Here is a 14005-nt window from a genome sequence, read left to right as displayed (position 1 = left end):
TGGCTGTCAAAAGGTAACAAACTGGGAACTCAGAGGAGAGGTTTAGTTGTTTTTATGGGAGGAAAAATGAAGGATTTACTGGAACAGATTTCTGATATGGCATCTCAGATGTATTTGGCTTGTCTTGTGGATATTCTCCAACATTTGAATAAGTTGAACTTGCTATGCCAAGGTTCCGGAAACAGACATTTAGAAGGTGTTGTAAGTACATTTTTTTTAGATAAACCTCGTGCCTTCATTTTCAAACGTCAGTTACGGACAGGTAAAACTGCCGAAAACAGTTGCTCCAAGTTCGTCACATTAAAAGCACTCGTTGACGATAAAAATAAGACAGGTAAGAGAAAACACACGAGAAAATATCAAGAGTCATCTGCAAATATTGTCTAATGAATTTAATCATTTCTTCCCAGAATATAACAAAAGAGAAGCTAAAGTTGACCAAACCTGATTCGCAACCCTTTTAGCAGTATTGCTGGAGAAGTTGCAGAAGAAATCCTGGAAGAGCTCATTGAATTTAGAGGTGATAGAAACTGTAAGGAAACATTTGAATCTGATTCTCTCGAGTCATGCAGCAAAAAAGCAATTTCATTTAGTAAAATTCGATAAATCGCCTTGCGCTCTCTTATCGTTTTCTCCTAAGCTTATTTGTGTGAACAAGGGTTTTCAGCTTTGTTGGTAATTAAAAACAAGTACAGGATTCAATTGAAAGGATTAGGACCAGGACTACCGAAACTGTACAAGAGATGCAATTCCAAAAATCAAATATATGCAAACTGAATTAATTTTGAACTAAAATGCGTTTTCTTTTGTGTTAGTACTGTTAATGCATTTCACTTTTGAGTTTTTCATATACGTTAAAAGTTTTGATGGAAGTTTAGTTTTAGAGTGACACATTTTATGTGTCTGTAGCCCCGTGGTCCCTGTATTAAGATTTGCAACTTGCTACAAGCGTTCAGAAATGTGAAATTGTGTACTACACATTGTATCCTATGATTATGATATCAGCGAGTCACAGGTAGAATCGATCATCACATACAAATAAACGAGTGTAATAATTTTTAAGGTTATATAATATAACGATCACTTAGTCTCAGTCGTAGTTAAAACAGCTCCATTGGCGGAATACTAGCGAATTGCGATCAGTCTGCTAAAGTGTGCGAATGAAAAACCGTTGTGCGACCCATCCTACAATACTGCTCAAGCGTGTGGGACCAGTACCAAATAGTACTAACAGGGGATGTTGAACGGATACAAAGAAGACCAGCACGAGTAATTAAAGGTTTGTTCGACCCTACGAGAGTATTAGGAACATGCTGAAAGAACTGAACTAGCAGGCGCTTAAAGGTGGACGAAACTATCCCGTGAAAACCTACTTATGGAGTTCGTAGAAACAACTTTAAGTGATGAATCTAGGAATATGTGTGACATTCAATAAGTAATGCAACACAACTGTTTTTCTAGGCCAATTTAGATTAAAAAATTCGGCATTTGCTGTAGAACATCGTGGAATATTTCTGTTGCAGCCCCTATAGTTTCATGAGGGTTCCGTAGATGGCAACGCTATATGTAGCCTTCAAAATGGCGTCTCTAACGGAGATGCGTTCCAAGCAGGGAGCTGTCATAGTGTTCCTTTTGCCGGAAAACGAAAGGATGGCAGATAGTCATAGGCGCTAGCAGAATTTCTGTGTACACCTGGCAAATTAACATAAGCACGGTGAAGCGTTAGGCGAGGCGTCTATTATCTCAACAAGGTCGCGCAAACCTGTCCAATCTCCTGCGTGCTGGCCGGCCGCACACAGCTGTGAATCCTGCAATACTGGAACGTGTGGACACTCTCATCGGCGAATCACAACAAGCACCTTGCTGCATATCTGGACGTCTCTGTTGGTAGTGCTGACTAGAGCACTGCATCCGTGTGGCTAATCCGCGTGAACAGCGCTCTTGTATATCACTCGCTATGCACGCCCGCATGGAAGTACGGGGCTGACAATTCACACACTCGGTATCACGCTGCGCTCACCCACAGAGAGACTGGCAACAGCCACGTGGTCTTGCCATGCGGGTAAAGAGACACAAACTCTACCTATACAGCCTCGACACAATGTATCGGTACTAATGGGCCCAGCAAGCGTTCAAATGCCTTTAGAATTACAATTTCTTTTATCTGTCGATTTTCCATTTTTCCTATGGAGAAGAAGTGGACTGCATATCTCAGTCCACATAATAACGAAAATTAAAGTGATAACCGAATGTTGAATGTTACTGAAGGTCATTGTTCGATTTGTGTATTTACGCGAAATAATAAAAAATGATTCAAATGGCTCTGAGCACTATGGGACTTAACTTCTGAGGTCATCAGTCCCCTAGAACTTAGAGCTACTTAAACGTAGCTAACCTAAGGACATCACACACATCCATGCCCAAGGCAGGATCCGAACCTGCGACCGTAGCGGTCGCGCGGTTCCAGACTGTAGCGCCTAGAACCACTCGGCCACCCCAGCTGGTGCGAAATAATAGCTGATGAATTAATGCTCACTTGCAGTCAGCTACTAAAACCGCACTGACGTTTGGGTATATTTTGAACAGAGGAAATTGAAGAGATTTACGTAGAGAGTGTGGCAATAGATTATTATTGTCAACTTTGTTTATAACTGACTAAAAACTTCAATCCAGCTTCACCACAGGCTTTCGTGAGTAAATTGAGCAGGTAAAGTAATGGGAATCGTTACATTTGATAATATGAACAGTAACTGAAAGGAAGCGTAAGGTGTAATGGTGAAAAGAGATATGTATTGTTCGATTAGATTCCTGTAATGGTGAAAAGAGATAGGTGATGTTCGAATAGATGCCTGTCTGGATAATTATTGGAATAAGTAGGTCAATGAAACAAATTTATTCGCCAAAAATTTTTCTATAAATTAAATAACGAATAATATACAATGTCACAGCATTTCCTTTGCTTACTTCTTGTTCCAAACTCGAAAGTGGCTCAGTGCATTTTCTGTTTTATAAATAACTTATTAAGGGTTTGTCCAAAAATGTGTCGTTGTAGCTAAGTGGATTCTGTTCCAAACTACAAAACTTAGGGTTAGGTGGGTCCCACGATCTTCTCTGTTCCTATTGCTTCTTTCACCTATAACAATGACAATAATGCCGAGTCAAGTGGTAGAGTATTTCAGAGTAGGTGCGGAAATGTAGATCTCGATGTACTTAGTTGTATCTGGTCAGAGATGGGAGGGCATCAAGGGCACACCACCATGCCTAGCAAGGCACTGCAGTGTTGAAATCATCCTTCAAGTTGATTTACAGCGTAACAAATTAAACTTAAAAATACTTATAAGTGGACGGCCTCAACAGTTTGGGCTATAACGCACTAGGCAGCCACAAAGTTAAGCAGCCAATTTGGTCAGCCAGTTGACTATCAGTCGTGACCGATCAGCCGTGAGAGATGTACATTAAATATGTTATGCCTTTTTCCTCATAACAAAAGTATTTAACTATAATTATAAAAAATTATTTTACTATCGTTTTACCTGCTTTATGTACTGCGGATAAAAGGTTCTTTTACATAGATGTTGGAGCATATTGGAGCCGGGCGTAACGGTCGGAGGCATTTGGCATGTCTGAAAACTTAATGCGTCTTTGTGGAAGAAGGAGTTTAACAAACAATAAAAGAACCTTTAAAACTCGTCTTTTTCGGACTAGGTGGTTTATCGAATACACTCAAGTAAATATATGGAGTACAGAGAATTTTTCATGTCCCAATGCATCTGCGAGATGAATTTGCAATTGCCGTAATAAGTGCAAGCTGAATTTTACAAAATAATGTGCCAGGAGGAGATGACTATAAATTTTAAGACATATAGTACGTCCCTCCAGAACTGGAAATTCCGCGAAGTCCTACAAGCTGTCGAAAGTCATAATGAAGTTTGTTTCACGATGCAAGGACGGTCTGGCTGCCTCGACAAGGGCACGGACACTGAAGGCAGCCACATAAGTTCTGCACTAGATAGCATGCTCATAGTGGCAGCACGGAGACAGCTGGCTAACCAGGGTATGGGCTACAACGCACGTAATTTTTTTATTGGCTACGGCAGGCGGCCTGCCTAGTGCGTAACCGCCCTACTACACTACGGACCTTGCCCTCTTCATCTGTCTCCGCACCTGCGAGTTGTCTCCTCCTCCCTCTTAGACGTCCAGAGCATTAACTCTGGCCAGCCGAGGTGGCCGAGCGGTTCTAGGCGCTTCAGTCTGGAACCGCGCGACCGCTACGGTCGCAGGTTCGAATTCTGGCTCGGGCATGGATGTGTCTGATGTCGTTAGGTTAGTTAGGTTTAAGTAGTTCTAAGTTCTAGGGGACTGATGACCTTAGATATTAAGTCCCATAGTGCTCAGAGCCATTTGAACCATTAACTGTGAGTAAGCTTGCCGTTAGACTATGGAATAGTTTTTCAATCCGACATCCGTCTATGCAGTTACGTCGAGCTTGGAGATTAAAAAATTTTGGAAGAGTCAATGGGTTCAAGCATATAAAAGTGTTCGAAATATTACAACCCACTTGAAACTTGCGCATCATGAAGGTCTCAATAGACGATTGTAAGACGTTTTCGCCTTTGTATGCCAACCACAGTTATAGCAGCAAAGTCTTACATCGATTTAAAAATGTTGTTCATCTCTATTTATGTCCAGGGCAAAGGGGGGCTTACAACGAACTTCAGACACATAACAGCCAAAGGAATGTCAAAGAAATCGGGTCACGAGTTTCGAATGATATTATGACGTAAAAAGAAGATTTTATTAGGAATGTGATTTGAGAAGTGCAGTTAAAGTGAAATCACAACGAATTATTTGTCAAAAATTACAGCACAATTGATGAGTTCTCAATTTATGCTGAAGATGATTACAAGTTGCAAGTTACACATCGAAATCATGATTAAAGACGAATTCAAGAGATCATTGCATGTGGAGAACGTATTTCCTTTAGTGCCAGAACGGTAAATTTCCGTAAATGAAATAAAGATTCTGATAAAACGTTTCAAAGAAAGATTGCTGACACACTCGTTCACCAGTTTAGGTACTGAAATGTGGCGCCGGGTGGGTTCCTCGGCACCTAACAGAAGACCATAAGGAGCAACAAAGGACAATTTGTGCGGAATTGCTTGTGGATTACAAAACTCACAGCTCATAGCGCCAAAGCTCTCAAAACTACAATGGGCTGTTCTTCTTCATCCACACTACAGCCCGGGTTTCTCACCTTCCAACTGTGTTTGGCCCAATGAAGGATGCACTCTCTGCGAAGTAGTACGTACTTGATGACGAGGTTATTGATGCAGCAAGATATTGGCTCCGACGACGAACAGTAGGGTTCCTTAACTGCATGCAGGTCCTCCCAATTAACTGGTGCTGGGAAAACCGATTGCTTTCAACAACCGTTTGGTCATTCGATTGCTTTTTCTTTGAGTTGTCTTTTGCACTCGAATGAAACAACCGAATGTAACTGGTTTGAGGCCACATCCCTGTCCAGGTCTAAATGGTTTCACTTAATATGAGACCAGGCTTGGATCTACGGGCGGGTAAAACCGGGGTATCTGCACTGGGCGGCTGTATAAGGAGGTGCCAAATTCATATTCTTGAAGAACAAAACCTAGTCTCACAAAGCGCCTAGCATCCAGCTTACGTTGGTCTAACGATTCTTCATATGATTTCAAACCATCCTAACAGATTTTTCAACGTTTCTGAACACATTGTAAGTTGATATCCGAAGAAATCATAAGTTGATATTTGAATGCGTAGTAGGGTACGTGATGTCTCTACCAAGGGAGTCCATATTGTATCTAGAAATAAATTTTTTTTCCCAGGACAAAAGGGGACGCAGCTGTATGAGCTGAGCCGACTAAACTCAAACGGGTGAGTGCCAATCGCTGTTTGTTAATGTGGGTGAATGGGTGTGCAAATAATACGCGTTGTTAGACTGAAGCGCGAAAGAAACTGGTATATGCGTGCGTATTCATATACAGAGCTACGTGAACAGACAGAATATAGCGCTGCGGTCGGCAACGCCTATATAAGACAACAAGTGTGTGACGCAGTTTTTTTATCGGTTATTGCTGCAACAATGGCAGGTTATCACGATTTAAATGAGTTTGAACGTGCTGTTATAGTCGGTGCACGACTGATGGGCCACAGCATCTCCGAAGTATCGATGAAGTGGGGGTTTTCCCCTACGACCATTTCACGAGTGTAGCGTGAATATCAGGAATCCGGTGAAACGTCAAATCCCCGACATCGCTGCGGCCGGTAAAAGATGCTGCAAGACCTGGACCAACGACGACTGAAGAGAATCGTTCAGCACGACAGAAGGGCAACCGTTCCGAATGTTGCTGGAGTTTTCAATGCTTTGCCATCAACAAGTATCAGCGTGCGAACCATTCAACGAAACATCGATATGGGAGCCGAGGGCCCAAAAATACTCGTGAGGACTGTGCGATACAACGCTTTATGACTCTCCTGGGCTCATCAACACATAAATTGGACTGTGATAACTGGAAACATGAAGCCTGGTCGGACGAGGCTCGTTTCAAATTGTACTGAGCGGATGGACGTGTGCGTGTATGGATACAACCTCATGCATCCATGGACCACATCTGTCAACATTGGACTTTCAAGTTGGTGGAAGCTATGTCATGGCGTGGGGCGTGTGCAGCTGGAGTGATACGGGACCCTTGATACGTCTAAATATGACTCTGACAGGTGACACGGACGTAAGCATCCTGTTTCTTTGCCTGAATCCATTCATGTCCATTGTGAATTACGGCGGACTTGGGCCATTCCAGCAGGACAATGCGACACCCCACACATCCAGAAATGCTACAGAGTGGCTCCAGGAACACTCTTCCGAGCGTAAACACTTCCGCTCGCTTCCAAACTCCCCAGACATGAACATCATTGAGCATATCTGACACGCCTTGCAACGTGCTGTTCAGAAGAGAGCTTCACCTAGTCGTATTCTTACGGATTTATGGAATTTATGGACAGCCCTGTAGGATTCATGGTGTCAGTTCCTTGCAGCACTACCTCAGACATTTGCTGAGTCCTTTCCATGTCGTGTTGCGGCACTTCTTCATGTCACAGGGGCCCCACAAAATATTAGTGAGATATGCCAGTTTCTTTGGCTCTTCAGTATATATCTAGACACATCAAAAAAACTTTTACATCACCTCGGTTCCAAGAGATCTGGAACATGTAAAGAAAATTGGAACAGGTATCTAAATAAACATCATTTCCACCCTTTTTATTGCTCATGAAAACCACACATTGCATGTTGTACCACCATACAGCGAGACCTTTAGAGGTGGTGGTCCAGATCGCTGTACACACCTGTGCCTCTAATACCGAGTAACACGTCCTATTGCACTGATGCATGCCTGTATTCGTCGTGGAATTCTATCCACAAGTTCACCAAGGCACTGTTGGTCCAGAATGTCCCATACCTCCACGGTGATTCGGCGTACAACCCTCAGAGTGGTTGGTGGGTCACGTCGTCCATAAAAAGTACTTTTTAATCTATCCCAGGTATGCTCAATAAGGTTCATGTTTGGAGAACATGCTGGCCACTCTATAGTTCAGCGATGTCGTTACCCTGAAAGAAGTCATTCACAGTACGTGCGCGATGGGGCCGCGAATTGTCGTCCATGGAGACAAATGCCTCGCCAATGCGCTGCCGATATTGTTGCACTATCGGTCGGAGGATGGCATTCGCGTATCGTACAGCCGTTACGGAGCCTTCCATGACCACCAGCGGCGTACGTCTGCCCCACATAATGCCACCCCAAAACAGCAGGGAACCTCCTCATTGCTGCACTCGCTGGACAGTGTGTCTAAGGCGTTCAGCCTGATCGAGTTGCCTCCTAACACGTCTCTGACAATTGTCTTATTGAAGGCATATGCGACACTCATTGGTGAACGGATTTTGTGATGCCAATCCACAGCTGTCCATTAGGCATGTTGTTGGGCCTATCTGCACTGCGCTGCATGGTGTCGTGGTTGCAAAGATGGACTTCGCCATGGTCGTTGGGAGTGAATTAGGAAATTTGTGGTAAGGACTATGGGACCAAACTTGAGGTCATCGGTCCCTAGGTGTACGCACTACTTAATCTAACTTAAACTATCTTACACTAAGGACAACACACACACCCATGCCCGAGGGAGGACTCGAACCCCCGACGGGCGGAGCGGCGCGAACCGTGGCGAGACGCCCAAGAACGCACGGCTACCCTGCGCGGCTCTTGATTGTAGTTGCGCATCATACAGCCTCTTGCACACAGTTTGAGTCGAAACATGACGTCCTGTGGCAGCACGAAAAGCATTATTTAACATGGTGGCGTTGCTATCAGGGTTCCTCCGTAGGTAGCGGTCATCCAATGATGTAGCAGCCCTTGGACGGCCTGAGCGAAGCATGTCATCGACAGTTCCTGTCTCTCTGTATTTCCTCCACGTCCGAACAACATCGCTTTGGTTCACTCTGAGATGACTGGGCTGTTCCCTTATTGAGAGCACTTTCTGGCACAAAGTAACAATGTGGACGCGATCGAACCGCGGTCTTGACCGCCTAGGCATGGTTGAACTGCCTACAATACGAGTCGTGTACCTCCTTCATGGTGGAATGACTGGAACTGATCGACTGTCGGACACCCTCCGTCTAATAGGCGCTGCTCGTAAATGGTTGTTTACATCTTTGGGAGGGTTTAGTGACATCTGTAAACAGTCAAAGGGACTGTGTCTGTGATACAATATCCACAGTCAACGTGTCTCTTCAGGAGTTCTGGGAGCCGGGGTGATGCAAAAAAATTTTTTATGTGTGTATTAGCGAAATCCATAGAATCAGACTCCTATAGCGGAAATAAATGACTAACAGGAATAACAGGTAAGGAAGATTACATATTACCTTTTCGGCGTATCTAAGAAAATAGGAATTTGACAGATAATTTTGGCCAGATCGTTACTCTACTAAGGGCCAGTTGTACAATCTGAGGTTCAGCAGCCACTTAATTATATTCTCGGAATCGCGCGGAAAACGCGTTGTACGAACACGTAATAACGCTCAACCGGAGAACAAACAAGAGATAACCAAACCGGTGAACCTGGAAGTGTTAGTGAAGTTAACTGGAGAATAAGTTTTGACAATGGCAGTAATAGTTATAGATATAGTGACGACAAGATTGTTTGTTACAACCAGGAAGGAGAAGAAACGGGCACATCAGGAAAATTATGTGGAAGAATATGACGATTTAAATTTTTGTATAAATTACTTACTCCTACTACTTTTCGATCTCATGCTTGAGAAACTGCAGCACATGAATAAACTGTAGAACTATTTTCTAACATAAGGTTTTTTTCTTGTAGTAGGCCCAACAGGCATTTGATATTGGTACTTCGTGAATTATATCCTGTCGGGTTATTTATGTACAGAGAGATCAAAAAGTCAGCATAAATTTGAAACCTGAATAAATCACGGAATAATGTAGATAGAGAGGTACAAATTGGCACACATGCTTGGAATGACATGGAGTTTTATTAGAACTCCGGCCGCTGTGGTCGAGCGGTTCTAGGCGCTTCAGCCCGGAACCGCGCGACTGCTACGGTCGCAGGTTCGAATCCTGCCTCGGGCATGGATGTGTGTGATGTCCTTAGGTTAGTTAGGTTTAAGTAGTTCTTAAGTTCTAGGTGACTGATGACCTCAGATGTTAAGTCCCATAGTGCTCAGAGCCAATTTTATTAGAACCAAAAAAATACAAAAGTTCAAAAAATGTCCGACAGATGGCGCTTCATCTGATCACAATAGCAATAATTAGCATAACAAAGTAAGACAAAGCAAAGATGATGTTCTTTACAGGAAATGCTCAATATGTCCACCATCATTCCTCAACAATATCTGTAGTCGAGGAATAATGTTGTGAACAGCACTGTAAAGCATGTCCAGAGTTATGGTGAGGCATTGTCGTCGGATGTTGTCTTCCAGCATCCCTAGAGATGTCGGTCGATCACGATACACTTACGACTTCAGGTAACCCCAAAGCCAATAATCGCGCCGACTGAGGTCTGGGGACCTAGGAGGCCAAGCATGACGAAAGTGGCGGCTGAGGACACGACCATCACCAAACGACGCGCCCAAGAGACCTTTCACGCGTCTAGCAGTATCTGGTGGTTCTAATAAAACCCCATGTCATTCCAAGCATGTGTGTCAATTTTTACCTCTCTATCTACATTATTCCGTGGTTTATTAAGTTTTCAAATCTATAGTGATTTTTTGATCGACCGGTACATGTGGCAGACGAAAATGACCATTTGTGCCAAACAGTCTCGCTTCTTTGGTGTGTGTTACAACTGCGGAAATGTTAGAAAGACCTACTTCATTTTGTCTAGCTGAAAGTGACAAAACAGAAGTAATGAAATCGAGAAACAACACCAGAATTGGGTATTATTCGTATTAACAGCTTCTTCAGTATTAAATAACGACATTTTCATTCTTCATGTAGCAAAACGTTAGACGAACTTTGACGAGGTAATAGATTCTATCGCAGAAAGGAAGCACGCCGTGTAAGGCTGTAGAAAGATCAGAGCGAAAAATATGCTGAGACCTAAAGATTGAAGAAATGTCTACTGTCTAGCTTCTTTCTTGTATTTACTCCTTTTTATGTTTCCTACATTTAATTTTATGTCACACAGAAGAGAAAATTATTAGCTAACTGGCAATGAAGAGTGCAAATTTTGTGAAGATTTCTTAGTCTCCGGGTTACAAATAATCCCCACCCAGTATTAATTGTGAGGGTTTCCGACTGGGAGCAGGCCAGGCAGCACAGGACATTTTAAAATACACAGTCCTGAATATAGGGTTGTTACAGAGTATACACGTTTGAATTCCACAGAGCGAAATACAGTGAGTGGGATAGAAGAATGCTGTGTGAGAACGCGTGGCACTGCGCTTTGGCAACTTAAGACCAAATAACATGTCTTACATTTCCTCGAACGTTATTTTTTACACATCGAATTAATCTGAAAGATGTGCGCTACAAAATGAACATTTTTTTTGAAAAATTGATTCTTTTAAAAATTTTAACATCCTATTTTAAAACCTCAGGGATGAGGAGGGGGCGCCACTATCAAGTTTTCTGAAATATCGTTGATCCAGGGCTGTGTTTTTCGCACTTTTCCGTTGTGGTCGGGTGATAGTGCGTGGTAGGGGGGGGGGGGGAGGGAGAGGAGGCGTCCGTAGTTTGGGCGTGCGCTTGGCGTTGCACTCACATAGCCTTTCCTCGTCCTGCTGCCAGGGCCTGGGTCACAGTCGCCGCGAGGAGGTAGCGCCGTGGCCACTGTGAGCGCAGCATTGCTGGGTCCTGAGCTAGCGTTGACTGGTTACCTCCTTCCGCCGTCTAATGGACATCATCACCATCGCGCCTATTCAGTAAAACGGGACGCAAATAGTCGCAAAAGTTTCGTAGTGTTTCTCTTCTTCACGTATTCCTAAGGGTGAAAATACAGTGGAGCGGCGAGTCAAGAGTCAAGCGGCTCCTGAAGCTCCATAGTACACTTAAAATCATATCGGTTTTAGGAATTAGGAGTTACGCTGTCCAACCTGAACGTAAATCACGAACGTAGGAAATTCGGCGAATATCACCATTTATGCCACCAGCTAAAGAAATTTCCTGAAGGTTTTTTCCAATAAACAAGGATGGATTAGAGCACATTTCGGTACATCTTCAACCTGATTGTGGCACTTATACAAGCAAATTGCGTTAACTTTGTAAAGCAGCCAACTGAAGATGAAGGGAGGCTACTCATTATTTTAAGGTATGTTTTTTCTTATGTGCTATTAGAATAATGAAAATGCAAACAACTACGTAATATTAGTAATAATTAATATTTCAAACATGATGAGCAAAAGTTCGCAAAAAGTTCTGGTGGTAGTTCTCGAATATTAGTACAGTCAACGTTATTTCCTGTAGATCGTGACTCGTAAGTGCCCTTGTTCTCGTCATATGTTACGTTTACATTCACCGAATCAGCATTATTGTCATTCGCCTCTGTATCAGCTAACGTGGATGAATCCAGTCCACTGCTTTCGTTATACTGCTCATGTCGTTCCCAGTTTCCACTTGAAAGTCTTGTTTTAAACTGCCGTCTTAGAAAGTGCATATTTACAAAGTACGGCCAATTCTGTTTATATAGAAAATCAGCTCCTTATCCTGATCCTTCATGTTGCATTTTTCCCTAATTCCTTCCTACAGTAACCCCTTAGCCCTTTCCATTTATGTTGCACTTCTTTTAGTGAAATAAATAAGTAACATGTTTGTTAGTCTGCCTATTTCTTTTAAAACTAAGTAAAAGAATATGCTGAATCATATTTTTAAGCAATAATTTATATATATATGAGTTGGGAATGTGAGTCTCACGGGAGGCGTGCCGGAGATAACTCCCTGCAGTCGCAATATCCTCTGTGTCCTCGGTGGCTCAGATGGACGTACTCGCTTCGGCGGTACATATACTAAAATTGGAACGAGACAGAGAAGATTAGCATGGCCCCTGCGCAAGGATGACACGCAAAATAGTGAAGCGTTCCACATATCACCGGCACGGTAGCTCAGCGTCTTCAGTCAGAGAGCTGGTTGGCCTCTGTAATAAAAAACTGAGTGGAAGGAGCAACAAAACGAACTTTAATGGATGTCATGTAACGTCCAAAACGACCAAAAATTGGATAGGGCGTCTGCCATGTAAGCAGGAGAGCCCGGGTTCGAGTCCCGGTCGGGGCACACATTTTCGACTCTCCCCGTTGACGTATATCAACGCCTGTATGGAGCTAAACTTAGTGACTTCACTGTATTTCCGTAATAAATTATACGTGTCCCGGAAATAACGACAAGATCTTTCGCTGTACTGGAAAAAAGTATTTTTTTGGTATTTACATAAAAGTTTGAATATATTGGTCACAGATACATCTTTGGAAGACTTTTGAAACACATTAACATAACGTTGCGTTTTCTTTTTAAAATATTAATTATAACTGTAGTTACGGGGAAACATCGTGATTGAGGCCTAATGGGATACCACTTATTCTCGACAATCAGAAATACGTAATTACCAGATTTTTAATCATAAAAATGGCAGCTGGAAGGTCCATGTTTTCTTACGTATGCCAGTGGTACCAGTAAATTAGTTTAACTGGTTCTTGTGGTACAATTGGTTCAACTTCAGGCCGATCTCGTCCTCGTTATTGATCCTCTCTGGATTAAGGCCTTCGCTTTCAACCATTTCGTTGAATTTGATTATAAATTTGAAGGCAGCTATGTTATCAGCAGACGTGCTTTCGCCACTTACCACTACGTGATGGATAAGCCTACCATGTCTCATGGTCCAGCGCCATAACCACCCTACTTAGGATAAGTAACCCACCATCCAAATATTTCGGCACCTCCAAACGGGTTTTCGTCGGCACAACCACTTTCTTACGTTTAAACTTAGGCTCTTCATCAATTTTTTTTGTCACCCATTTTCTCTTAGACAAATATTTTCAACTCAAGAAAGCACAGAAAGAAGAAGTGGTATCCGCCCAGAGGGACAAAAGTCAAGTGAACAGAACATGTCAAACAAAAAGGTTTGGGTGGCGAGTGCCGGATTGGACGACGCAACTCAAATGGGGTGTGGCGCCGTGTTTGTCTCTTTCTTGGCTTCTGTCCATAGTGTCTAGATAACATGGGGAAGGGTTAGCCGAGAGTCAACAGCATCTGAAAAGCCTTTCTTACTACCATAGCCATGTAACTATTGTTATTTTTCAGGTACCTTGCTACAGGAGCATTCTTAAAAAGTCTGTCGTTCGCTCGTAGAGCTGGAGGTACTACAGTAAGTAATATTGTAAACGACACAGTGAAAGAATTATCGAATGTTTTACAGCCATTACATATGCTTGAACCTACAATAGAAAAGTTTCTTCATACAGGTCATGCGTTTATGG

At 42.9% G+C, this 14005-nt stretch overlaps 1 non-coding gene across 1 annotated transcript; it reads left to right on the top strand.

The window, feature by feature from the left end:
- Positions 1–12517: 12517 nt before the first annotated feature.
- On the top strand, positions 12518–12624 carry LOC124557476. Its single transcript, XR_006968734.1, has one exon. It is a non-coding gene; the product is annotated as a U6 spliceosomal RNA (small nuclear RNA).
- The last annotated feature ends 1381 nt before the right edge of the window (positions 12625–14005 follow it).

This window comes from Schistocerca americana, chromosome X, assembly GCF_021461395.2.
Source record: "Schistocerca americana isolate TAMUIC-IGC-003095 chromosome X, iqSchAmer2.1, whole genome shotgun sequence".
Taxonomy (NCBI): Eukaryota; Metazoa; Arthropoda; class Insecta; order Orthoptera; family Acrididae; genus Schistocerca; species Schistocerca americana.
The sequence above is the reverse complement of the archived record's forward strand: the minus strand, read 5'-3'. Positions and strand labels throughout refer to the sequence as shown.